Source organism: Petromyzon marinus, chromosome 7, assembly GCF_048934315.1.
Source record: "Petromyzon marinus isolate PM22_M1 ecotype Great Lakes invasive population chromosome 7, UKy_Petmar_22M1.pri1.0, whole genome shotgun sequence".
Lineage (NCBI taxonomy): Eukaryota > Metazoa > Chordata > Hyperoartia > Petromyzontiformes > Petromyzontidae > Petromyzon > Petromyzon marinus.
In genome coordinates this window covers 2,104,205-2,130,993 of record NC_133673.1, presented here as the reverse complement: position 1 = coordinate 2,130,993, position 26,789 = coordinate 2,104,205, and the positions used below count along the sequence as shown (strand labels likewise).

Below are 26,789 nucleotides of genomic sequence, written 5' to 3'. Positions count from 1 at the left end.
AAGGAGGGAGGTCATGATGCCCATTCCCTCCGCCTAACGGAGAACTAACCTTGTAGACGCAAACTCCCCCCTAGCTTCCACATGACATGGTACAGCCCAGCCCCGGCAGTATAAATATGGAGACGCCCCAATGCTGTAAGTGGCGCAACTCTGGCTTATATGTTGGAGTGCGGTCGGCGGCTTTGCATTATGGAGTTGCCGCGCCGGGAGATAGAGTCGAACCAGCAACCTCTGCGGTAGGTCCAGTCTATAAAACAACTTCAATCGTTTATCAGTCATGCGCGCGCGGCAAACTGGGAAGCGGTTTATTGTTTTTTTAAAATGCAAAAAATGATAGCACAATCAGTGTAACGAACTGGTATCTGAAGAGAAGAATGGTCGTAGTCTATATACGTCTGGCAGCTCAGCATTACGTCAAACAAGCCTGACTGCCGATGAGACCATGGTGACATCGGTCCAGGGTTTTGTTTGAGCTGAACTAATTCCAATTAAATGATGCACTCCCAGAAAGTAATGTGGCTAATGGGAAGGTAAAGCTACGTGGAGTCGTATTTGCTTAGTTATTGTCTGCCACATGGTATTGAATAACAAGGCAGTTTTGATTTAAAGCTTTCGTGTCTGCAGGGATTCATATTCTTGGTTCTTTCGGTAAAGTCACGTAGAAGGGAAACAATAAAATAAAAAAATAAAAATATATATTTTTATTATTTTATTGAAAATAAAAATATATGTTTTATTATTTAATTGTTTCCCTTCTACGTGACTTTACCGAAAGAATCAAGAATATTATAACAAGGCAGTCTTTGCATAAAACGTAATTTTTCAATGACACTGCTTCAGGCCGGGCGGTGGTGGCGACACGTGGCCTGTAATATATCACTAGAGGCGAGGGTTGGTGCATCAGACGGAGGTTAAACTCCTTTCCCTGGGCGTCAATGAGGTTGTGGTTCCTTGGCTCGCCAAGAGAAGTCTACAGAAAATGTGGATTCCACCCAGGGCCGGATTCAGATTGTGTAGGGCCCTGGGCTACAGGTACCGTGAGGAAAACAAAGGTAAAGAAAAATAAATTCATTTTTACAAGGCTAACAACAAATAAAATTCAGCATTTACAAATGAGAAAAACTTTTCACTTTGCGTGATGGTTTATGCCCCTTGACAATATCAGCAAGGTATTGTGGTTCATTTATAGCGAGCACGTTATGTGTAATGAAGAAGGGCCATTGCTCAAAACGTCGCCAAAACCTCACTGACGAATCTGAGTTGATTCGTTATGTGTTATGAAGTGGACCTATCAGCATGTAACCTTGCCCTCTAACCTACCACCGGCGCTCCATCGTCCTCGCATCTCACACCCGCGCATCGGGTTGTCTGTCCGGGTTGTACCCGAAGACTTTGGACATTGGAATCTGTTTGGGTGGCAGAAATAGATTTGCGCAGAACTTTGAGAGAGGACACTACTGCACGGCTTTAATAGACTTTTATTTAGCTCTCCTCTGGCCAGTGGTTGCAAAAAGGTGGCAAGGAGCCCGCTTGTGCCCTCTCGCCACTGAGTGGCGCCTTCCCTCGCCGTTTCTCGCCACTCGGCGACGATCCCACGGAGCTGCCGGCTCCTCCCACACCCACCCACCTGTTTCTTTAGATATCTCGGCCAAGTTGCCCACAAACTTTTACAGATCTTGGGTTCGACAAGTTTTGTGTTGATTTGCCTCGAGCTTTTTTTTATCATTTTGTGTGAGAACATGTCAGGTGCTTTCTGTACAGATGGACGGAAACATCCCGGCTCTTGCGACACGTAGACCCACGGCTCCTTTAACAACAGCAATTAAACAATTACAGGACCGAAATAATGTTAAAATACGAATGAGAATTAACACCTGTACGGTTACATCGCGTAAATGTGTGTCGTTAAACCCGCCACCACCCGACATAGCCAGTTAGTAAGGTTTGTCACGTAAACAGAACATGCCAATTCGCTACTAGTGCAATGACGACTTGACACACTTCTCTTGAGATAGCACTTTATTGAAGACACGTTCCCACTGCAACAGCCCAGAGTCTCCCATGCATCTCCCTTGTATATCAATCGAGGCCCTTATCGATCATTCTCGCTGACCCTGGACGCTCGCTCTACCGGCAGACTCCACCGTCCTCTTCCGTCACCTTACCACGCTCCCTTCTCGAACATTCCTGTAGCCACTAGTCCCTTCGCACTCACAACTGATACCCATATCATTACCTCCCGTGGCCACTAGTGCATTCGCACTGTAGGGCGTAGGCTGACTTCCCTATCATTACTTCCCGTGGCCACTAGTCCCCTCACACCGCACGCAGGCTCTTGTCATTATACGAGTACAGCACACTTGTGTGTCGGAGAGTAAACCAACAACATTTACGATTGGAGTACGACGTTTCACCAATAATTACAACAAGTATTATCAGGCGACAGCCAGATTTGCGGAGACATCCTGTTTTGTTCTTAAATAGAGTGATAAATGTGATGTCGTCACTTGTGAACTAATCAAATGCGAATGCCATGTGTGGAATAAATTAATGCCTATAAATTGCAATGGGCTCAATTACTGGTTGGGGTATTCATATGGCAATCAGCGAACATTATGCATGTTCTATTTACGTGACAAACCTTACTAATTGGTTGTGGCGGGTGGTGGTGGGTTTAACGACACATTTATATTTACGCGATCTAACCCAAAAACATCTGGAGAATATTGGTCCCGAAACCTACGTGTTAAACCTGTACAGTAATATAATTTTAAATACCACGTGTTTTGAAGATTGTAATACAGTTCTGTACACTACTGGCCACGGTTTGCATATTTATTCCAAAAGTATATACCTTATCCATTTCAATAATATAAATATGAATCTTTAAATTGTGAAACATTTTATGAGACTGAATCAAATATCTTTATGTAAAATGCTTTTTCATATCGTGTATAATATTTGCATGCTGAGTAATACTGTTTTAAATTACTACCGTCTGTTTGAATCCATACACAACTAATTCCTTACTACTTATACACGAATACAGTGACTAGTACTGGGGTGTGGCTGATGGGATATGTAAAAAAATAATTGTGGATTGACAGATCTGAAGGTGGTGGATCGTTTGATTTATTAGTATCCACAAGGTCGCTAATGGTTATCTTGTTTTATGCATTAGTATTGCTGCTATAGATACGAATTATTACACAAAATATAGACTGCAGCTGTAGAATGTTCTCGAGTCAAGTTATACAAATTATTTTTTTCTAGATTATAAAAACTACAGTATTCTGGAAAATACTTCGGAATGTTGAGACCATTGTCCCTGACCTTTAGAGACTGCAAAAAATATTTAACTCATTGGAAATTTATGTAGTCATCCAAGCTCTTATGCAAAAAAATTATAAATGAAACAGCATTTAAACATACTGTTATAAACTGGAAAAACTGCATCAAGATTAAATAAAATGCCAAAATGCAAACGTCTATGGTAAACATTTGAAGCATTAAGAGGGCTTGCACCGACATGCATTCGTGACCAATAGAATCTTCGCGGCACGGTTTCGCAACCTACGGGCCTCCTATCATGGCATACTCTGCATCCCGAGGCCGCGTCTTTGACCCAAGGACGACCCACCGTGTATTCTTGCGCCATGGCTCCCCGCCTATGGAAAGCACTCCTTAATCCACAAGGCATGCCTCAAAACTCCTCTTTTTCTGTTGCTTTTGGTTCTCCCTCCCCCCCCCCCATAGCTTGCACGTTCGTTACTGCTCCTACACGGCTATCTTTTATCCATACAGCCCAGACTTCCTCTCGCGTGGCCATAATACGGCTGCATAATTGCTCAGCACTTTGAAAAGTGCTTTATAAACTAATGTATTGTTTGTGACCAAAAAGTAAAATCACTGCGATATTAGTCCCTTTGCTGGCTTGAGAGAGGAATACGCTTTGGCTTGACTGGTGAGAAGGTGAAGGTAGGTTGAGCGGTCGGGCTTCATGACAATGGTGGCTGGAGAGGGTGAAACACATGGGATTCAAATAATGACCATGTTATTAAAATTCTCACGACATGAGGATCACTAAATTGAATACAATTGAATTCCATTGTATAACAGCTGTGGCTGCCCATAATATGGACAAGAAATTCTGGCAACGCATCACTCCCTAACCGTTTAGTTCTCCATATATGTGGACTGTAGTTTCCTGAAAAAGAAAAACACAACTTAACTGAGCACATGGGGGCATTGCCATGGCCTTTTACTATCATAATACCTATCGGCCCGGCTCATTTTCCTGCCAGCAATTTAGTCAACAGGAAGTGGCTATAATGTGCTCGATTAGATAGTGTTTAAAAAAATACAAAGAACGATTTCTTATCAGGTGCCATTTTGTAGGTGGACCTTTCGTGCCTATATGAGTCGTGTCGCCGGGCACCAACACTCGTGCAAGCCTGGCATGGACAGCACGGTCGGCGACATTTCATAATTCTGAAGATTATCGGTAAGTAACAAATTCATTTTTAAAAAATGTAAGACTTCATGTTCAGAACTACGACAAATTATAGGTGCTTAATGAAAGGTTATTTTCGCGATGTTTAAAAATAAAAAGGAAAATTTACTGAAATGTTCTGTCAGCGGTTTTAAAATTATGAAAATATTTTTTGTTGATTTGCTGAAAATGTACATTTGATTGCGACCATTAGTGCGACTTAAAAACCCAGGTTTTATGGTAAAATCACGTGAGAAAATACACGGCTTCAATGTACTACCCTGCTACATGTGTAAGACCATGATAGCTTTGTCTCTTGTATATTGGTTGATATTTTACTGACTATTGTAAGTGAGAAAAATTTGAAATATTACCAAAATAAGTTCAAAACTTAACTTAACGCTATTGTTGGTTTTCGTATAACGGATTTTACTCAAACTCGGTTTTTAAATTATTACATGCCGTGTGTGTAAGAATAACATTACATTTTCCTGATTATATTTCCGGTATTTTTTTGTTATATATTCACTTAAATAATTCGTTTAGTAAGGGCATTAAGTCAAGACAAAGGTCTCGCCCAGCAAACTGCAAAGGGGGAGTAGATTTTGTTTATATATTTTTACTTGAATGCAGTTCATGTCATTGCTGTTTAATGGTGAATTTTATTTAACTACAAGCTGTTTAGTCCTGTTTGAGGGATATTCTAAAATAATACCAACTTCTTTTTCACATTATTTGTTTTAAGCTTCTGTAAAAATGCATTCATGCAGGGGAATGTATAAGATCTTTGGTTGTTTTTCAACACAGTCTGCATCTGTATTTTCACCAACATGAACTCACGGTAGCAGCGTCCTGTCGTTGTCAAAAGGAATCGTCAGCATCACAAAATTACTTGCACACATTTACAACAACATCATATTCAAATGTATAAAAAAACACAAGTTCACTCAAATCTATCGGGATATCTTTGGGAAAACATTTGAAGGTGGACAACGACCAAATCGATTCAATAAAGAGGTGAATCAGCAAAAAGAAAAACTTTTGAACCAGTGCTTATTATCTGTTATTACATCCTGATAATAAACATGGACCCTGAATGAGGAAAAACCTGAAAAGTGTACAAAGAAGCATCGAGAAGGGACAAAGGACGTTGGTTGAGAATAACTAAGTAGCAGCCAAGGGAATGGAACGCATTGGAGAGGACGACCACCGAGGAAGTGGAGCGATGCAATCGATTCCGTGTGTGGGTTCTGGGTCGTTCATTGCATCGTGAGATTTGGAGGTGACCTGGGGAGACCTTCATCCAACAGTGGAGTGATCATAATAATTAAAATTTCATGAAGCGATTAATGGATGCTGATGATTAATATTTACTAGTAAGTGGTTACCTGTACTGAACGGTCCTGGGGAAATGTATAAATGTGTGTTTTTCAGAAGGACCCTTGCAGTCGCCATCCCCTCCCCACAAGGTCAGCACTTTTGCAGGTAGGGAGGGTAGCATCTGGCCACGTGGTCAGGTTAGGCTGCACAATTCCAATTGTTTCCAGGCACTGTGGAGGTTTGAGTTTTTGGATCGCACACAAATTCATGAAAAACCCAACCCTAGGACAAGGTCAGCATCTCCTGGCTTGCCAGGGTATGATGGAAGAAGAGCAAATTGATGAATTTCCATCTGTATGGTAATTGAGTGTTACACCCTCGCACGTGTGGCTTCCTCCAGGAACTCTGGTTTCCTCCCCCAAACATCCCAATATAGGATCGCAAAGCTTTGGCAATAATTATTGGTAGCGGCAGTTCTGTCTGCCTTCCCGCTTATCTGTGGTTCCCCACGCCTCCGCATGGAAACTGCACTATTACAAATTCTGCAGTATTTGAGTTGGAATTTGCACAAATGACGCGATGTAAAATTTTACTTTTATTACCATTATGTTTTATTATATTCCCATACAAGGCTGGTGGCAAGTGATAACAGGGCCTGGCTCCTCCCGAGTATATGGTCAAAACCCCCCATGACACATGCGGTAGGTTATTTATAATAGTGGAGGTGTACGGACGAGGTCGACTGACATTTTGTTGGCACGGCATGCTTTTCATCGGTACTTTCCATGTAAAGCTGACACCGCAATTGCATTACATCTCTTCTTCTGCCTGTACAACAGGGGCACGATAACTTGCATAGAGATGACCCGATATGAACAAATCCAGGTGTAAGATTGCATTAATATTGAGTCACCATCGAGAAAACAGACCAAATTGACAAAAGGTTCACCCAAAACTTCTGATATAAGAACCAACGCTGTGAAGATGTGTGCACCTTCCCTCTCTCCCAGTAATTTAATAATAGATTTCTGATTATATGCTCCACATATGCGTTAAGTTAGTTCTATTCAGCCGTAGCTGCCCCTGTGCGGTACAATGTGACTGTGCCTGGCCTTCGAGTGGGCGTTTGTTGGGCGGTGTGGGAGGTGATAATTGTGACGTGTAATCCTCATGGAGTCATTTCTGGGGACATTTCTCAAATTTGGCACACGTTGGCTTACCCGTTTCAAATCATGTCCGGATGTATCGCGTCCACTGTGATGTAGACGGCATGTAGTGCTAACCAGGGAGGCCTATCAGTTTTGAACCGCGGACCTCTGCATCGAGTGGCGAACGCGCTACCGTTGGGCCGTGTCACATCGCGACATCGCAAGTCAAACCCGCGCCTCGCCCTGCCCTCCTGATTAAGCCTGGACACGTGACGTAAAACTGCGGCAATCGCGCGTCACGCAATCTTATTGTGCGTTATCGTAAATTAAACACTTCCGAAGACATTCACGTTGGAAAGTGTTACAGATGCCATGCACGCGCACGGTCTCTCTTGTTTTTGGATTACACGCACCATTTCCAAAAGAGTAACAAAGTCCGTTCTAGTGTTAGAAGATTGCTGTTTAAGGCGGCTGGATTTGAACAAAGTTTACCTCCAGTGTAATATCGGATACGTCATCATCTTCATCTGAGAAATGATCGTCCACCAAATGGAATTAGAACCTTCTTTCTGTGGATATCTGTCATATTCCTCGACTAGATTTAAGATTCTGTCTACCATGTGTCATGATTCCATCTTGTGCTCTTCGAGCTTCCATGTGTCATGGTGGTGTGATGTTAACTACCTCGCCTGGTATGCAGGAGGTCGAAGATGCGATCCCGATCCTGACTCCTGTGTATTTGGAGTTTATATGTTTTCCCCGTGGTCGCGTGGATTTTTCTAACCTGAACAATGTCTAAAGCAAAGAGGCTAAATTTGATCTATCGCAATACGGTAACACGAACATGAATGTCATGAGAACGCTAGAGGCTATTCCTACGGCCATAACCGTATGCTGTAAATACCTGCTAACAAGCATTATACGCTATGGCATGCTTAAAATGCAATGCTACTGTATGATACGATGTAAAAAATACTCTCGGCTGTAAATCTTTAATTCTAACACTAAAATACAACCACGACGATACTGCAATAATACTTTTAGACGAAATTACAACTATAAAACTAAAACAATTAAAGTAATGCTGATAATAAATTAGTAACAATACAGTAACACTAACTTTGAATAGCATGAAACACTGATTACCCAAAACATCCTACAGAAATACAATAACGGAGCAGACCGTTATTGTATTACCTCCGATTAGCCCACTTGGCTACGTACAGTGTGAAAGAAGTTCAATATACATATGCCTCTTCATAATATTGGGCCCTCTGAATAAAATAAAATACAAATCAACCCTTTTTGTCAGCTACGCAGGCTTCTGGGAGTAAATAATTTCAGCAGTATAGCTGTAATCCAAGCAAACCTTGGACTGGTTTTGACATAGTGTCTGGTCGGCAGTCAGCCTTGTTTGAACCAATGCTGGTGAACTGCCAAAATATGTACAGACAAGGAACCTCTGTTCGATATGGGTCCTTTTTCGGCACGAAACTTTATAAACACGTAACGCAAAATAATCAATAGCGTCGTGCAGAATACAATCAACAAAATAACTAAGCGGACACTAGGCCTCCTTTACATATCTGTCCCTGCACTAAACATTAAAGTATTTTTTAAACATCCCAGAGCCCATCAGGGAAGAGTTGGTGACTGAACCGTTGCGCACTAGGCGTGCCCTGCGGTGAGTTTTTCCGCGTTTTCGAAGGCCAGATATCTGCCATCTACCCTTTTAAAATGGTTAAAGATTAATCATCATGAATTCGGTTGATCCAATTGAATAATAACTGAAACAAAACTGTTTTTTAAATTCTCCTCGTAAACAGTTGCAAGCCTCTTGATCTATTTGAACCTTATATTTGCCAATGAATGCAACATCCCCAAGTGGATTATCCATCGACCTCTCTACAAGTCTACCCATAATGCAATATTGCCAATAACTTTTAAAAAATCTTACTTTTAATACACGAGTTTTTTTTTTATAAACCCTCTTGATTATTGAATAGTTTGTCAGTCAATAACGACAGATGGGTAACTAATTGACATGCCAATTTAAAGAAAAAATGTAAAAATTTAATTCTTATTAGCCCTACTCTTTTGTTCTTTCGGTAAAGTCACGTAGCTAGAAATAAAACAAAACAAATCACGACGTTTCGATAGCAACACTAGCCATCGTCTTCAGTTGAAAATCGCGATAGCCGCGATGTCTGCTGTGAGCAGCATGTCTGCTGCCTTGTGAAGAGAAGCTGTTACCAGCAAGAGTTTCTATAAGTTTTTGAGAACAAAGGTAGCCGAAGTAGTGTTAATGGGTATTATAGTGTAAAGGTAATAAATAGCGTGGCATATTAAAGGAAATGAACTTAGATTAGCATGTTTGATTAGCATATGTATTTTGATGAGAGAAGCATGTAAAAGTTAATGAAAAAATGAGCAAGTTAATGTTAGTCTGTGTAAATCAAGAATAGCATGTTAAAGTTGATGAGAAAAGCATGTCAAAGTCAATGAGAGATGAGCAAGTCGATGTCAGTCTATGTGTAATAAATAGCGTGGTACGTTAAAGTTAATGAACTTAGCATAAGAATGGCTCGGGGGAGAGAGAGAATGTGTTTTAATGAGAGAAGCATGTAAAACTTAATGAAAAAATTAGCAAGTTAATGTCAGTTTATGTGTAACAAAGAGTAGCATGTTAAATTTAATGAGAAAAGCATGTAAAAGTACATGAGCGAAGTCAATGACAGATGAGCAAGTCGATACAGTCATGCCGGTGGTTGCATGTCAAATCAAAATTCCTATTAGCCCCTCCAACGCTTATCCCCTGTCTCTGAACTACCTATATCTGTGCTATGAAGAAGGCCCACTGCCCAAAAGTCACCTATTACATATTTTTTCCTTTCTATAATGTGTGCTTGCGAACGAATGCCAACGCCCACGAAATAAATGAGTAATTGTTTTTTTCTGTTGAGTTGTGTGTAGTTGTCCATTTGTGGTTTTGTGTTGGTTCGCTGATAACATTGTGGTGTGTTTGCCACGACATTATAACACAATTTACCCAGGAAAGACTTTTGATTCCCATGACTCGTTTCTGGAAGAGTTCTCAATTTCGATTCTCTTGGCAGGAAAGATTCAGCTTGAAAGAAAAAAACACCGGCTGTGTTAATTTAATTGTTTTTTTGTTACAGAATGTTTCCGATGAAATATTCTTTTGATTTAACGCTTTCGTGACTGCAGGGATTCATCTTCAGGTCCGATTCAACACATTACATAAAATCCGTGATCTGATTCCGTCTGTAAAAGATGTGATTCCGGACATACAGTACCCTGGCGTCTACAAACTAAGTTGCCTCTGTGGTAGTAGTTACATTGGAGAAACCAAACGACATGTCTCAGACCGCATTCGTGAACACAAAGCAGACCTAAAACACGGTAGGACCAACACCTCGGCCGTGGCAGATCACTGTTATGATTCAGTAGGCCCACATGACATTGACTTCTCCAAGACAGAGGTTATTTGCAAGCCATCTGGCTACCATGAGAGATTCGTTCATGAGGCTATCCACATATACAAACAGAGACAATTTCAACCGAGAAGATGGATTCTGGCTTAGCAGTCATTGGAAGGATTTGATCAACCATTTCGGGTCTAATTGATTGTTCACGCTTACGGTGGCTTTCAGACCGCATCCATTATTTTTAGTCTCCCCCCTCCTCTTTTCCGAACATAGATGGACTCGTCCATCTGAACAAACTGTCAAATCGCTTTCCGTGTTGCTAGCTAGCGTTAAAAATAACTGCCACTTTTTTCAAATTTTCTTGCCGTGGTTTTCACACCTGATGATGATTGCTTGTGTTGCAGTCGAAACGTCGTGATAATTTTATTGTTTTATATTTTTATTATTTTATTGTTTCCCTTCTACGTGACTTTACCAAAAGAACCAAGAATATGAAATATTCTTTGATAATTTATTTAATTTGATTTTTTTCTTCTTTAAAACAGGCCTATGGAATATTTGGATTAAACTTGTTTGGCTGCTTTAGCCTGTTGAAATTTTGAAAGGACATAACGAATGTTAGATTTGAATTGCTGTAAAATGTGTTCGGTGGGTTATGCCACGCAAGAACATGAAGAATGGCAGATGGTTTGGAAAAAAAATCCAGCAGTGGATTGATCATGTCTGAATCTACTCAGTAATTAAGTCCAAGTATGGTTTTGTGCTGTTAATTATGGCAATAGTTTGAGTTGAATATTCACTTTTGAATTGCATTGTTATTTGTGTACATTCTTGATGCCATTTACAGAATGCTGAGATATTCCCTTTGTGCCATTTTATAGTCACCAAAGCTCTCTGTTACTCAGACTTCTTTCACTCCAATATTGCACTTGTGTCCTCAAGAAGCGTGGATTCATGCATAATGCCAAACATTTGCTTTAGCGAGCAGCAGCTCCTAATGACATTTCAAATTGTGATTCCATCCCAGAATGAAGGTCTCTTCTTATTTTTTGGCAGTCCCAAGTTACCCTTAAAGCTAAGGTTGCCACCTTTTTACACATCGCAAAACCAGACATTTTTCAGTCAGCCAGTGGTCTATCAAAGCTTGTAAGAAAGTTTAACACAGGACCATCCACATGCCTCTTAGGCCATCCTGTGTTGATGTCACACCGGGGCAGCCCAACAAGCACTCGCCACGAGCCTGTATCATCAAATTAGCCCCAACAGACACGATGTCACCAAGTACACCATGCCCCCAGCTCAATTCAGATCTCGGTACAAATCAATTCTTGCCAACCGAAACACAGATGCCTATTCTCGTACTGCTTTGGTCAAAATCCCTGTTAACCCAGACGGGTGGCAATCTTTGTTAAACCATCTTGGAAAAGTAAAGTCTAACAAAAATTACATTATTAGTTGACCTGTGACTGCATCTGCGGCACCTAAGGGTATAACTGCCTGCTGCACATATTTCATTCTCTGCTTTTATTACCTTAAATCATAAGGGACGTTCAACATTTGTAAACCCTGCCCCTTCCTCCTTTCTGTTTATGCCCCGCCTCCATTGATTCTTAGGCACTGCCTTTTGCCTGATCATGCCCCCCGCACCCCGGTCTCTTCCGCTCCTTTCCCTTTTTAGGCCCTGCCCCTCATTTAGGCACCCTACCCTTTGGACACATGGTTGGGCTGTTTTGGCTGAGGGTGGGTCGAGGAATATAACAATTGATTTAAGATTGAACCAGCGTGTTCCTGTTGTCTATCTCATTGTTAGTCTGTTGGTCTCTGGTATCTGCCAGACCAGTCATGCTATCCATATTTTATCATGAGATTTGTCTTTCCTTTGTCAACCTGCCCAAGGGCAACGTTTTGCATCTTTTTATTTTGAAATTTTAATTGTATAAAATATATCACCTGGAGAACCCCTTGAGATGGAAAGTCTCATTACCAAGGGTGTGAGATTGACGCGTACATAGCGCACACGTAATGAAGGACAACTTTAAAGTAACCAACACCTAATTTGACTTGTCTCTTGCATTCAACGTGTACCCTCTTTAATAGGTGCTCGATGCTATCACCTTTGAATGGGTTTTGCTGGGCAGTGATTAATGTCTCGTTAAAAATCCATTATAGTAATTTTCCAATACTTCAACTTATGAAGAACGTGAAATAATTGTCCAGTTTGTTAAAACATTTCTCACCATTCTCTTTTATATATATATACAAATTACATGGATAATCCCTTGAGATGGAACATCTCATTTCCAAGGGTGTCCACGGGAGGGGAGTTCATTTGGAGCATTCATCACAAACACATAACATCCATAATAGAGGTTTTTTGGGTTAAATCGCGTAAATATAAATGTGTCGTTAAACCCGCCACCACCCGACACAGCAAATTATTAAGGTTTGTCACGTAAACAAACATGCTAATTAGTTACTACTTTAGCACACCGGTGTGTTGGAGAGTGAACCCACAACATTTACAATTCGAGTACGACGTTTTTGCCGATAATTACAACCAGACTCATCAGGCGAAAGTCTACATGTTAAACAAACACAAGCCACACAAACATTTTTAATCTATGAATTGTGTGCCATGAACAGCCGAAAGTCAAATCACTTGTTGTACTGACTTATATTATTCTTAGTATATACGAGTTTTTTAAAACTTATCATAGACTCAATTCAACAACACTTTTATATCACACCACGTAGCGTTACACTTTGCTACATCAACCAATAACCCGCTATGCATTTTGTCTAAATGTAAACCTTAAACAGTGTGTTTCCTCGTGCAATTGTTTAATTAATTCATAACACTAAACTTCTCTTAAAAGTGCATTGTTCCAACAAGACATGTAACTTTTTTGTTAAATAAACCGCTGCACTCACTTGGACATTTTATCTACCTTGTGACATTGTATTATGTATGAGGTCGGTTATAGATATTTACAAAACCGAATTCAGACTCGTACACATAAGTGAGATGCTCAGCAGTATATCTGCTTTAAAATCTATATGCATTACATGACCTTTACTGTCGACAAAATGCATCACTTAATCATCGCGAAACTAAAATTTGCATGAAGTCAGTCTCGAATTTGTACAGTGCGAAACTGCGTACAGCAGCTGAAGAGGGCTGCATTAAATTCACGATAAATGTTGCATAGCACCACAGATACCACACTTCGAGCAAACATTACAAATTGTATTTTTGATCAATAAAAACGGACGACTGGCGTCTACAGTAAGTTATCTCCCCGATGCCGCAGTTGTACGTTTAAATGTTTAGTTATTGCAACAAAAATGCATTTGTGTTGCCTCATTTAATCATTTATGCCTGATTTTTATATATTTTATATTTTAAAAAACCTAAGTTTAAGACGGAACAATTTCCACGTTTCTTCAAATTATTTCCGTACCATGCTCCGAGCTGCATTTTTTATTTGAGGGGGTACATTATTACAAAACTCTCATTACCCCTGGAACTAAAAAGCCACACGAGTGCCTGCTACAAGCAGAAGCGCACGGAAACTCATACTGCGCATATTTGTACACAGAGGACATTTCAAAAGCATGGCAGTGAAACTCCTATAATTCGGCAAGTTGCTAGTAGCGCATGAAATCGCCCACGTGATCGTACCCACACTGCCGCGCACAACTTTCGGCGTTCCGCAGTGCCGCGTGGGCACCTTTAACCGCGGTGTGTGTGTCATGTTGTCATTGCAGCTGTTGAGTGTTGGGTCCCGTGCGAGCCGAGCCGCGATGGGGTTTGTCGTGGCACTGCTCGTCCTGGGCGCGTGGTGCGGGAGCTGCTCGGCCCAGAGACAAAGAGCTTGTGTTGAGGCCGGCAAGAGTGACGTTTGCATCTGCTCCAGCGCAACGGATTCATCGCCTGAAACTGTTGACTGCAGTAGCAAAACGCTGGCCGATGTTCCGACTGGGATTCCTGCAAACACCGAGACGCTGAAGGCAACTCAAAGTTTTGCGAGCTGAGAGGGGACTTGGTGACCTTGAAGGGGGGGGGGGGGGGAGATTTGTTTTTTCTGTTAATGATGCTGCGAATGGCATCTCCTGTAATTCACATTGTAACGCGAGCAGTCCAAAACACTAATGCATTTCCAACCCCTGGGATTGTGAATGTGCTAGCATTATCTATTTTGTAAATTGGCTGAAAAAGAACCCAAAACACGACTCTGGTGCATCTTGTGAAAAACCGTCTGGAACGGCCGTCAAAGATGTTAATACAGAACTCATTGAGGATGTGCCTTGCAAACACGAAATTCCAACTCCCAAAATGACAGCATCGCCTCCCAACACTGCTACATCCGTCTTCACAACGGAGTTAAATTCAACCACCTATCCCAATGCAACCCATGAGCACACGGATGTGTGTAACATGCCTTTTGTTTCACACATATGCTTGCTTTTTTGTAATTTATTTTCAACGTGCTCACTTTGTTTCATTATAAAACCGCTGCACCGTTATTGAGTGGTAAAGTAGAGACATCCCCGTTGCACGGCGACAAAATAGAGGTACCACGTTCTGCATCCTGCTATTGAGCTTATGGAGTACAAATTAAAACAATAATGAAATGAATGCAGTGTATACCAAACAGGCTTATGTTTGTGCTTTGTTGAAGTGATGCACAGGCTTTCGCAGTCATTTAATCTCTTTCCCACTGCTATATCGTCTATAGTTACATTTGTTATACTCTAGGCCTGCTTTTGAATGGGACATTCCGATAAATGTCAAACACCAGTTCATGAAGTGGCATGTTGTAAGGGTAAATGTGTATACCGACGAAGATGAGCGTACGGGCGTGGCTATGGCTTGTGCTTTTTTAAGCTACATGCTGCAAATGTACAACAGCCTACAGTACGCATTGCAACTTTGTTTTCAAACGTAACACCATGACTCGCAGCCAATGAGATTAACACTTTATTTTTGTGTACAGGTTAGGATAGCCGTCAAAATGTACCTTGTCCCTCCACTGTGGTCTAGAAGACCAACAAAAAAGACCTTACTTGAATCAGTCAGGGGTGAGGGCGCACAATGTTGGTGTGATCCGGCTATGAAAAAAACGGGCAAAATTAGATTGGAAATGTGGACAAAAAACCCCTGAAGCGGGTTTACCCTCAGCACAATGAGTCCAAACCGGGTTTGTATTTTTAAATGTGCACTCTGCGAGGGCAGCCTGACATTTCGTTACCACTTCGTTCAAAGCAATAACAGGGGGACTTGCTGGTGCGACAAGACGTGTGTGATGCTACGTCCTGCCAGTACAAATACACGAAGAAATGAGGATACCAGCAATGGCATACAACATAAGCTTTGCGCCAATCAGGTTCGGCTAAATGGTGGTTGAGGTACGGCATCACTGACCCGTGTCTATGATATGGAGGGACTAGCTGAATAACACGTGCGCTACACAGCGGCACTAATACAGCACGTGGTCCTGTAGATTAGTGTTGAGGCCAGTAGGTTTGCGCAATAGTTGTTAGCCTTCAGACAAAGTTTCCGATACTTCAGCAATGCCTGTAGGTGTTTATCATGGTCAGTTCTGGCATGCCGATTGTGACCTTGGGCTGAGATGTGACCAGGAGACGGCTGTGCAGTCCCGACAATTACATCTTTTCGGAGCTTTTGAGCGTTGCCTAGCTCCCGTGTGCATTGGTTCTCTCTCCCGCGTGCCTCACACACATTTGTGGAAGGGACGAAGCGGAGTCGAAGCGGCGTTGACGTGCAGCGAGGCTCTGCTGTGCAATGCGCATTACTGTTATACTCTACAGGCGTCGTACATTTACATATTTGGAACGCAGCAATTTGAAGGACTTTCTGCAAAACGGGTTTCCTAAACAGTTGACATTTGAACAACTGCTGTCCATATGCCTCCTTAATCTTAAGTAATTTGAAAAATGTATGAAATGACCACACTTTGCATGAATATATTTGCCATTAAACTTTCCATTAAAATAACTCGTCTGCTTGAAAGTCTTGTTCAATGACTTACCGTAAGTTTAATCTATAAACAGGAATGCTCGCATGCGGCATCATGAGGGGGGGCGACTAATATCACGGATCCTGTTGTTACCCCGTGGTGTCCTCCGAGTTTTCCTGGACCATGCAGCTCGTGTGGATAACAGGAGTCGCTGGTAATAATATTGCGGCCAACAGGAGTTCTGTACTTTTACAATCTGGTAGACTGTGGAAATGAGGATCCCTTTTTCCAAAACTCACACTCCGTTCATGTTCAAGAATGAGTCTCAATTTAACGGTTACATTTATTCAATTAATTACTCCCAAAGGCCCTGAAGACATTGTTTTCCTTGGGTTGCAAGTGACACCCATGGAGCTACGCCGTCTGGGTGTGCAGACACGTTTCTGACAGGTCGCATTGGCCATGCTGATAAAAGTCCGCGGGCAGCTTGGTTTTTAATTCACAAGGGACGGCTTCCACCGTTGCCTTGGGACAACTCTTGTGAGCACACTGAACATTATTTCTGGCATCGCTGCTATGTTAATGTCGGTATTTCAAACGTTTCTTTGGTGCTCTATCCGACAATACAAGTACAATGTGAGTACTGTATGACCAAATCACGTGCCGCAAGACCTCTGAGCCATAGGTACCAATGCTACATGAGATCCTGGATACCTACGTTTGTTTTAGTCCAGCTCTTTGGGCCTCATGTAAGAACTAAACTCAATACGGATTTCGCTCGATTTGCGAACGTTCAGTTTACGTATTTTCACGTTCACACAATTCACAAATTATGGACACTTCGTTTAGCGATATTAAATTTTTGCGTGAACAAAACTTAACTACGGTATGCGCCACGAGATAAACAAGAAGCCACCCGGGAGGCTATGTCGTCATCCATTAGCGACAGCCTCACGGTGTCCTAGCATTGCAACAGCAGCAACGCCTCCGCATCGCCTCTCCAGGCATTCCAGCATACAGATCTTTTGGGGAATTCCCTGAAAAAGGTAAAATATTTTTCTTTTAAATTAATTATTACATCGTTTTAATAATATTTGCGTTTTTAAAACACATTTTGTATTGTGAAAAGTGATTATATATTTTTTGGTGAAGAGTAGAGTTGGAATGACTGTCCGAAACACATCCCTCATTTTTAGGATAAAATTTATGGTTAAAGACATTCCGATTTGCAAAATTTCGTTTTGTGTGTGTTTTTTGAAGAACGCATCCCTTTCGTAAATCGAGGGATACCTGTGTAATGAGCGACTTCCACGACACGTCGTGTAGAGCAGCGGTCCCCAACCTTTTTGGCACCAGAGACCGGTTCATCAAACTTAACATCTCTTAATGTTCGACGGCTTGTGCACCAGATCTTATTTATTCACGATGTACTTACAAAACATCCGCAGACTACCTGCTGGATCTCCTCTCTGCTTTAAAGAACAAATTTGACCTCAGGTCTTCGCTCATTTACCAGCTTCACATTCCCTATTGCCGTACAAAAACTGGAGGAAGGGCCTTTGCTATTGATGCCCCCAGGGTCTGGAATGATATTGCCAATAAACTGCAACTTGAATCGCTACCGATGAGATCTTTTCTCAAAACTGCTCTTGAGGAGTTGTACACCCCTAGCTGCCATTGCTATTCAATGGCGTAAAATAAAATAAAATGTTTCACTCCGGATGACGCTGCAAAGTATTATCTGTATTTGATTTAGCGTGCTGATCTTAAAGGTGCATTGAAAAATTTGATACTCCGACTGATGCTTCTGTTATTGTGGAGTAACTCATGCAGCCAGCTATGGCTGTAGGGTTTGGTGTTACATGTTATTTATGTAGTTTATTGTAAAAAATTTGGTCACAGTCCCTATGATCACTGTTGCATTGCAATTATGGATTTATATTTTGGTGATTTCGAAAGCGTTTTTTGGTTTGGACATGTTTGTTTTGTTGTAGTACGGAGTTAGACTGATGGCCTTAATCTAAGATTTCTTGTTGTTGTTTGACTTGCATCTCACTGGGATTTTTGCACACAGCGTTGGTGTACGGTACTTTTTCAGGAATATTTTGCTGTTTTTTTCATGGATTTTCTGTTTGCACAGTAACATAGTCACTTTAAGATGTTTTCTTGTTCGTGTTTTTGTTTTTTGTTTGTTGTGGTTGCACCTGATTCAAGAGCCGAATGGCTCACAGGGTTATACCAAATAAATAAACTGAAATAATAATAACAATAAACAATAAATAAATAAATAGCCTTAATCATTTGGTCTTTGGGTCTTTCCCCCTTTTCAAAGAAGCTCTCCAGTGACGTTTTTTTTTACTAATTTTTGGCTAGGGTTAGCTTGTGGGCTTACCAAAACTGTGACTGAGACAAGTGTGCAGTGCGGGAAAGAGGCACGGACGGAAGTGGTAAATAAAATAATGGGAGGGCCACGCGCGGACTCACCGCTCACCTCCTGCTGTGCGGCCCGGTTCCTCACAGGCCACGGACCGGTGCCGGTCCGTGGCCCGGGGGTTGGGGACCCCTGGTGTAGAGGGTACTTCTTCATTACTCACGCTGGGCACAACACAGGCCAATACTTATTCCTTCTCACACTGAGTACAACACTAGGTATTAACGTCTCTACTGGCTACACACAGCTGATCACTCGGTGTGGTCCCATCGCCCTCACTCGGCTACGCCGCTGGCTGGCTAGCGTGACGACAGCAATGGAAGCCATGCAGGAGATTTTCCACGTGGCTAGACGATGGAGAGAGATGTCGTCGAGCAACGACGCAGCCAGGACCTACAACCCCACACGAGCCCCGAGCCTCGGGTCCGCTCCCCCTTTTATCCCCGCAGGAGTGGCTAGGTCCCGCCTCCGGCCACGCCGTCTCGTGGAACCATCCAGCAGGTTCCCGGAGTGTCTCGGCTACCCCCACCGTTTACCTTTTCCCCAGATACACCTCCTTCTCTGATTGGTTGTTACTTAACCGTGCCTGTAACCATGATCCCATTCCAGGTCAGCAGGTGTCACTCTGTCATTACACTTGTATTATTGTGTTAAAAGTATTTGGACCGTTGTCTAATTTCTCATGGTGTATAATCTACAAAAAGGACGAATCCATCATAGATAAATTCAATGTCTTTAAAATGCCAGTGGAGCCTCCGAATTGGGAAGCGCATCTGACCAAACCCAAACATTTTGTTGCTTGGATTTAAAAGACACAAACCGAAAAACAAGTTACAATATCCAGTCATTTATATGAAACTGAGAATACTGCCAAAATAACGTAGAGGTCATTTGCACCATCATAACCTATGGGTGGCCCTCGTATGGCTCGGACACAATTTTCCATTCATGTTAAAGCAGTGGTTCTTAACCTTTACTGCAGCCTTGCAAAGGTTAAGAACCACTGCTTTAACGATTGGTTCTCAATCGTTAAAACATGTGTAATGTAGCACTCAGAGACGCTGTTTTCTTAAGTTATATATACATTTATTTATACAATACCGTCCACCCGACTTGATAACGTGTTATCAGATTGACGCAGGTTGACTATATTACAATTGGGTGACTCTATGTGGCTGCTACACGACGTTCACTACATACATGACTGACTATATAGGAGTCATCGATGTAGTAGCCACGGCGGAGATATATAACTTCCTTTGCTAGCCTTCCAAGGCAATGAGGGCGATCCACAGCGATGACAGCAACGACGGTCCGGACTCTGACTCCCCACAGCAGCCCCGAGCCCCGCTCTGTGCTGTTTTTTAATCTCCCCTCGGCTCGGTCATGCCCCTTTTCACGAATGCTCTCCTGTCGGAGATTTCCTTAGCCTCACAGACACCTCGTGGGTTCCACCCCTCCCCCCGCGGTGACTCCTCACCCAGTTACCTCACTTGACCCTGCCTGTCCTCAACGCTTTAATCCTTATTTGCGGGCCATTAGGCCCCGTTCTGTCCTTACACATGTGTAGTGCAGTCCAACCACGTGGAGATGAGGAATACTATAGGGCTGGTTGCCGTTTATTAATACACGCTCTCACACTGCATCCTACACTCACACCAGTGTACTTGCGCTCTATTCTCTGTCCTTCACTTGGTCCTGGGATAACTATATACGTCGGGCCACTCTGGCTACCCCTAGGCCCTCTCACCCATCTGCCTGGGGTGGGGGATCAGCCAACATCACCCCACAATGAGGAGAGAGACCTCTTCCAGCCGATCCTTACCCTGGCTCCCCACGACGACCCCGTGTCCATCACGTGGTCCCCCTTAAGAACCCTTTCGGCAGCTCCTCCTCCCAGCTCGGCCCCGCCCACTTTCCCGAAAGTGCTTTCCGAAAGTCCCACTACGTAACCCGTGAATGTTACGTCATCCTTGGCCTCGCATAACTCTCCACCAACTCGCACTTCCTTACGCTCATCCCTTATTGGCTACTCACAGTACTCCTTTACACATGTGTAAGGACAGTACAGGGTGATGTAGGGACACTACGGCTCCCCATGGACATGGTTACTAATTAACGTTACGGGAACAGACAGGGTCACTTTAGGGTAATGTGGGACCCAAAGTGGTCATTAATAATGATTGATGCTACGGGCACTGACAGGGTCGCGTGAGGAAAAGTACGGGACCTAAACGGTCGCAAATTGTAATTTGGACAGAGACAGACAGGGCCAGGTGCGGGGAGAGAGTGTTTGGGAAGAGTGGCGTGGCCGGATCGTGAGAGAGATAAAAGCCGGCGTGGAACAGGGCTCTGAGCTGCTGTTGTGGGGTAACCAAGTAGCTGTCGTCGCCGTCGTCATCTTGGAGCGGGTTGTCTTCATTGTCCTGGAACGGGCACCTTGTAGTCTTGAAAGGCTAGAGTTATATTGTCTCCGTGACTGCTACGCATCCACTCCTGTGTAGCCAGCCAACTACACAGGGAGCGTCGCGTAGAGTCACATAAGTTACCCAAGTGTATATCGTCACTCGCGGTTACTCGCTAAGTTATCAGTGAGTCGGTGTACTTTATTCATAATAAATATACATATAACTGAACAAGAAGGTGTCTCTGAGAGCTACATTACAGTGGTGTCAGAAGTGGCTATAGTAAAATGCCGAAGAAAGGAAAGCATAGGAACCCATCTGTAGCGTCTTCAGAAGAGAAGAAGGAGGACGACCAAGGGATCCCCCCAGCAGCTCCGGGAACCGGGGTCCTGGTGACAAACCCCGCGGGCGCAAACAACATGGCGCCGGTGACGGAGATGGCATCCACCTCACCGCCCCAGCTGCATGCTCCGGAGGAGGGATGGCGGAGATGGGTATTGGATAGGTGATGCTGTGGAAGCTGACGAAGCAGGGATGGATAAGTTGTATAAACTAGGTTGCACCTGTGGTGATTGTTACATTGGGGAAACGAAACGACGTCTTGGACCGTGTTCGCGGGCACAAGTCAGATCTGAAACACGGCAGAATTAATACCTCCGCCGTGGCTGGCCATTGCTATAATGCTGTGGGCTCTCATGATATTGTTTTTTTTTCCGAGACCAAGGTGCTCTGCAAACCTTCGGGCTACTATCATGAAGCCATCCAGATAAATAAACATAGACATAACTTCAACTGAGAAGATGGATATAAATTGAGCAATCATTGGAAGGATGTTATTAACCAGGTAAAACCTTAAATGCTTTATGGTGTTGCCTTCATATCCGTATCTCCAGTTTCTCTTCAACCTTCCACTCCCAGCCCCGCCCACTTCCCCCCCCCCCCCCCGACATTTTGTCGTTGCTCACCCTTTAATCCCTTCTAGCTGCTCTTCACTTGGCAATGCCCCCCCCCTCTGTCTCTCCTCCCTGGCTCCTCCCCCCCCCCTCTCTTACCTATATAGCCTCTTGTCACGACAGCCCTTTTGCCCACTTCAGCAATTGTTTTTTCCTGTGGTTGTCCCACCTGATGACGGATGCTTGTGTTGTGCCCAAAACATCGTGACTTAATTAATGAATTTTGTTTTATACCTACGTGACTTTACCGAAAGAACGAAAAAGTAACGAAAACTTGAAATCTATGCTTACACAATTTGAATCTTTGAAAAACGTTAAAAGATCATAATCTGCACATTTTTTGCAGCTTAATGGAGCCACTAGTTACATGCCACGCTTTCTCTGTAATCCGCATATTTTTTTGAATGATTGAAATTGCACGCCTAATTCCTCCGAGAATCTGCAGCACATCATGTCCGTGTGAGTGTTGCTGTGGATTATATGTCAAAAATTGCGCGATGCACCACGGATTACACGATCCATGATTTGGTCCTTATTAATGTGGATTATTGGATTTCTGCAGAGTATAATTCTTCCTCTTTCAGGCAGTGTTATTGATTAATGTGTTTATTTTTTAGGGAATGAAGGGGATGGATTTAATTGTGAATCCAAACAAAGATATCCATGCACTCTCTTTTTGTCTCCCCCTGGTTTGTCCTCGGCCAGGGGTCGGCAACCTGCGGTTCTGGAGCCGCATGCGTTACCTTTTTAAGGAATGCTTCGTGACGCTATTTATTAAGGACCAGCGTCTCATATTCATCCACAGTGCATTGCGGCTCTTGAAATATTGAGTTTCTAATACCGAATTCGAAAATAACCCCGGCTCTTCTTGTTGTTTTGGTTGCCGACCTCTGTCCAAGTCAGAGCGTGCACATTACTTAAAGTCGAAACTTGGACACGTGGCATCCCTAAGGGGCCGTCCATAAATGACGTCACGCAACTGGGGGGGGGAGGGGGGGTCAGACATTTGTGACGATGTGTGACGAGGGGGGGGGGGGGTGAGAAATGTGACGTCACTTCAAAATGCGCAACTTTAAATAAATATAGACAACACGTTCTACTTAATTAAATAGACTTTTTAATAAATGTTTTCTCCTACATCAGAGTGCAGCGCCACATTAAATACCCACCACAATGACAATAGTTTAAAGCGATTTGAAGCATGTTTTATTTTCAAAATGGAAATATGATTTTGGGGGGTGCAGAGCTTTGTGACGTCATATTTGAGGGGGGGGTCTGACTTTTTGTGACGCCGTGTGACGAGGGGGTGGGGGGTCAAAAATCGTCCAAAATCGCGTAACGAAAATATATTTCATTATCTGTATTAATATAAACGAGTTTTTTTTAGATATAGTTGATTGTAATTGAAGCAAAGGTTTCTCAACAAAGTTTCGTTTCTCTTTTTCTTTGAATAAAATATTTGTGAGGTTGTCTTGAATTGCAGTTGCATTTCGCTGCTAAGCAAGCTGAAATTGTACAGCACGGTTATAAAAAAAACATACATTCACAGATTCAGGTTGTACCATCAGTGCTTCTATGGCATCACGTGTTTTCAACTTCCGGATCACGATACTCTGAAGTTTGGATGGATACTCGGATGGTTAAAAAAAAATCTGTTGGTTCCACACCGATCTTCAACATCATCGCCAGCGTGTCCCTGATGGTTTTTCACTTTGTAAACAGATTTTTACCAGTCCCATCATGCAAGATGACCGTGACAACTCATTATGGCCTTCTTAAAAATTACTGTCGCATCATCACTGCTGCTGTTGGGAATGCAGATATCAAGCCATGCGTCGCAGCACAACGCAGATTCTTAGACCGTGGCAAGGTGAGCTACATGCAGTAGTTTGCCGTACGGTATAAAAAAATCAATCAAAGATTATATGAACAAAAAAACATCATACTGGTTACTGTTGTGTACAATTAAATATTAAGCGTGCCCGCAACAACCCCTGGGACTGTGCCTGTTCCGACATTATTTACTTGAGAACCTTCATTGCAAAAAACACGGACAAAATCTCAGGCATAGAGGGTGCCCAGTGCAACGGAACGTCAACGGCCGTCGAAGATGTTAAGGGAACCGCGGAGGGTTGGTGCAGCACGAGAGCCGCTCTCTACGGCAGCGTGCGTCATGCAATGCGCCCCTCCCGCGTGTTGCAATGGATGCTTTTGAGACGGAGACTATTTTGTGTGAATGTAAGTTTTAGTTTGTGAGTGTCTTTTAGTTAACGTTATTCTGACAACCGCTGACATTAGTATTGTATTGTTGTAATTATCAGTTTGAGGCAGTGAGCACTGCAGTATGTGGTATTATTTCATCAACTTGGACAATTGTGGGGCTGCTCTTCAATATATACTTGTTATTGTTTACCCGGTGAATAAAATAGCACTTTTGTATAAATGTTGTCGATTCTACAGCTCCTCCTTTCCATCCTCCTGCGTGGCTCCAGGCGACTGAGCACTGCTCAGTTTCTTGCAGAAAACGTCGACTCTGGGATTGATCGCAGTAACATCTCGACATCGTGTATTGTGTTTCTAGATAACCCAAGTCACACTTGTGGATATGTTGTGCTCGTGTCTTTTTGTCAAGAAATGACGTTGGTTTTAAACACTACATGGTTTTGTGTGGATGGATTATTTTAGAGAGCTCCTCAAATAATAATACGTAATGATTTACGACAGATGTGTGATGAAGTCAAGGTGATTGAACGATAATTACTCTCTAAAGGCAGGTCACCGTTTGTTGTAACCGGCCGGACCCGAGCTAACTTCCAAGGAACATAATAGGCAGGCGATACGTCTCCACCATATGGACGTGTTGGCGGTACACTGGCGCTGCGTCCTCATGATGTCTTTGCTGCCCTTGAGCGAGCTGCAGACACTCCATCAGAAGTTGCCTTATATTCAGCAGATGCTTTTACATTCGAACGTGTGACATGAATTCATAATCTTTTGAGGCCACCGTCCGCCAAGAAATTATTCCAGAAATGAATCGAGGCACCGTCCGACCAAGTCTAGGGTACGAGGAGTCAAATCTGCCTGTGGAACACCGAGCAAGTGAATTGTCAGGCTGGGTGCTGTGATGCGGCAACAGACTGTGAGGCTTCGTGTTCCGCTGCTCGTATAAACATTCGTCTTCCGACCTCTTCGACATCACGAAAACTGATTTTGACGCCACCACCACCTCGCAAAAGATTTTCTGAGCAGGTTGCGAATTGCGGGAAAATAAATAAATATATTTAGCGAACCGCCGGTGTACCGCCAATACGTTCAGTTATTCGTCTCTCCATGTAAAAAATAATGGCTGTTAGGCCATCACGGAGGAGATAATTTAAGCAGCATTGATTGAATACAAGAAAATTCTGGACCCAGCACTCCCATCTGCACGTGGGATGCTGGGCCGAATTCTGCTCGAAAGTCCCACTGCAGTATTGGCGACGTTTGGGTGAGATAGAATTGGTTCCCGGCATGCCCCCCCCCATTCTCGAGGGAAGAGGGGGAGCCATTGCTTTGTGGGTCTTCTCTGTGAGTCTCCTCTCTGGGTCTCCTCTGTGAGTCTCCACTGTGGGTCTCCTCTGTGGATCTCCTCTGTGAGTCAACTCTGTGGGTCTCCTCTCAGGGTATCCTCTCTGGGTCTCCTTTGTGGGTCTCCCTTGTGAGTCTCCTCTGTAGATCTCCTTTCTGGGTCTCCTCTGTGGGTCTCCTTTGTGATCAAAAACTTTGTGAGTTTGGTTCTCACCATACAGGTGTGTGGAAACAAGTCATGCCCCAATCAAAAGCAATCTCTGAGGACCTCAGAAAAATAGTTATTGATGCTCATCAGTCTGGAAAAGGTTACAAAACTACTTTAAAAAATTTAGGGCTCCACCAATCCACTGTCAGACAGATAGCCTACAAATGGAGAAAGTTCATGACTACAGTCATTCTATCCAGGAGTGGCCATCTTACCAAAATCTCTCCAAGAACAAACTGGGAAATCATCAAGGAAGTCACAAAAAACTCCAGAGAAACATCCAATGATCTTCATTCCACTCCTGACTTGGCTAATGTGAGTGTTCATGACTCAACTATCAGAAAAAGACTGAACAAGAATGGTTCATGGAAGGATAGCAATGAGAAAACTACTGCTCTCCAAAAATAACATTGCTGCCTGTCTGAACAATGTTTTCTGGACAGATGAGTCAAAGGTAGAACCTTTTGGCCTCAATGAGAAATGTTATGTTTGGCGAAAACCAAAAACTGTTTTCGAACAGAAGAACCTCATCCCAACCCTCAAGCACGGTGGTGGGAATGTGATTGTTTGGAGCTGCTTTGTTGCCTCAGGCCTTGGACGGCTTGCCATCACTGACACGTAAATGAAGTCTTTTTTGTATCAAAAGATTCTACAGGAGAATATCAGGACATCTGTTCGTGAGCTGAAGCTGAACTGAAGTGGGTCTTGCAGCAAGACGATGATCCAGAACGTACAAGCAGATCTACGAAATAATAGCTGCAGAAGAAAAAAATCCGTGTTATACAATGTCCGAGTCAAAGTCCGGACCTAAACCCCATCGAAATGGTGCGGGAGG

The 26,789-nt window shown here is 43.0% G+C and overlaps 1 long non-coding RNA gene across 1 annotated transcript; it reads left to right on the top strand.

Annotated features, from left to right (window-relative positions):
- The first annotated feature begins 110 nt into the window (after positions 1-110).
- Positions 111-16,428, top strand: LOC116939838 (uncharacterized). Its single transcript, XR_004402474.2, has 4 exons — positions 111-236; positions 4,399-4,504; positions 5,927-5,977; positions 14,178-16,428. It is a non-coding gene; the product is annotated as an uncharacterized LOC116939838 (long non-coding RNA).
- The last annotated feature ends 10,361 nt before the right edge of the window (positions 16,429-26,789 follow it).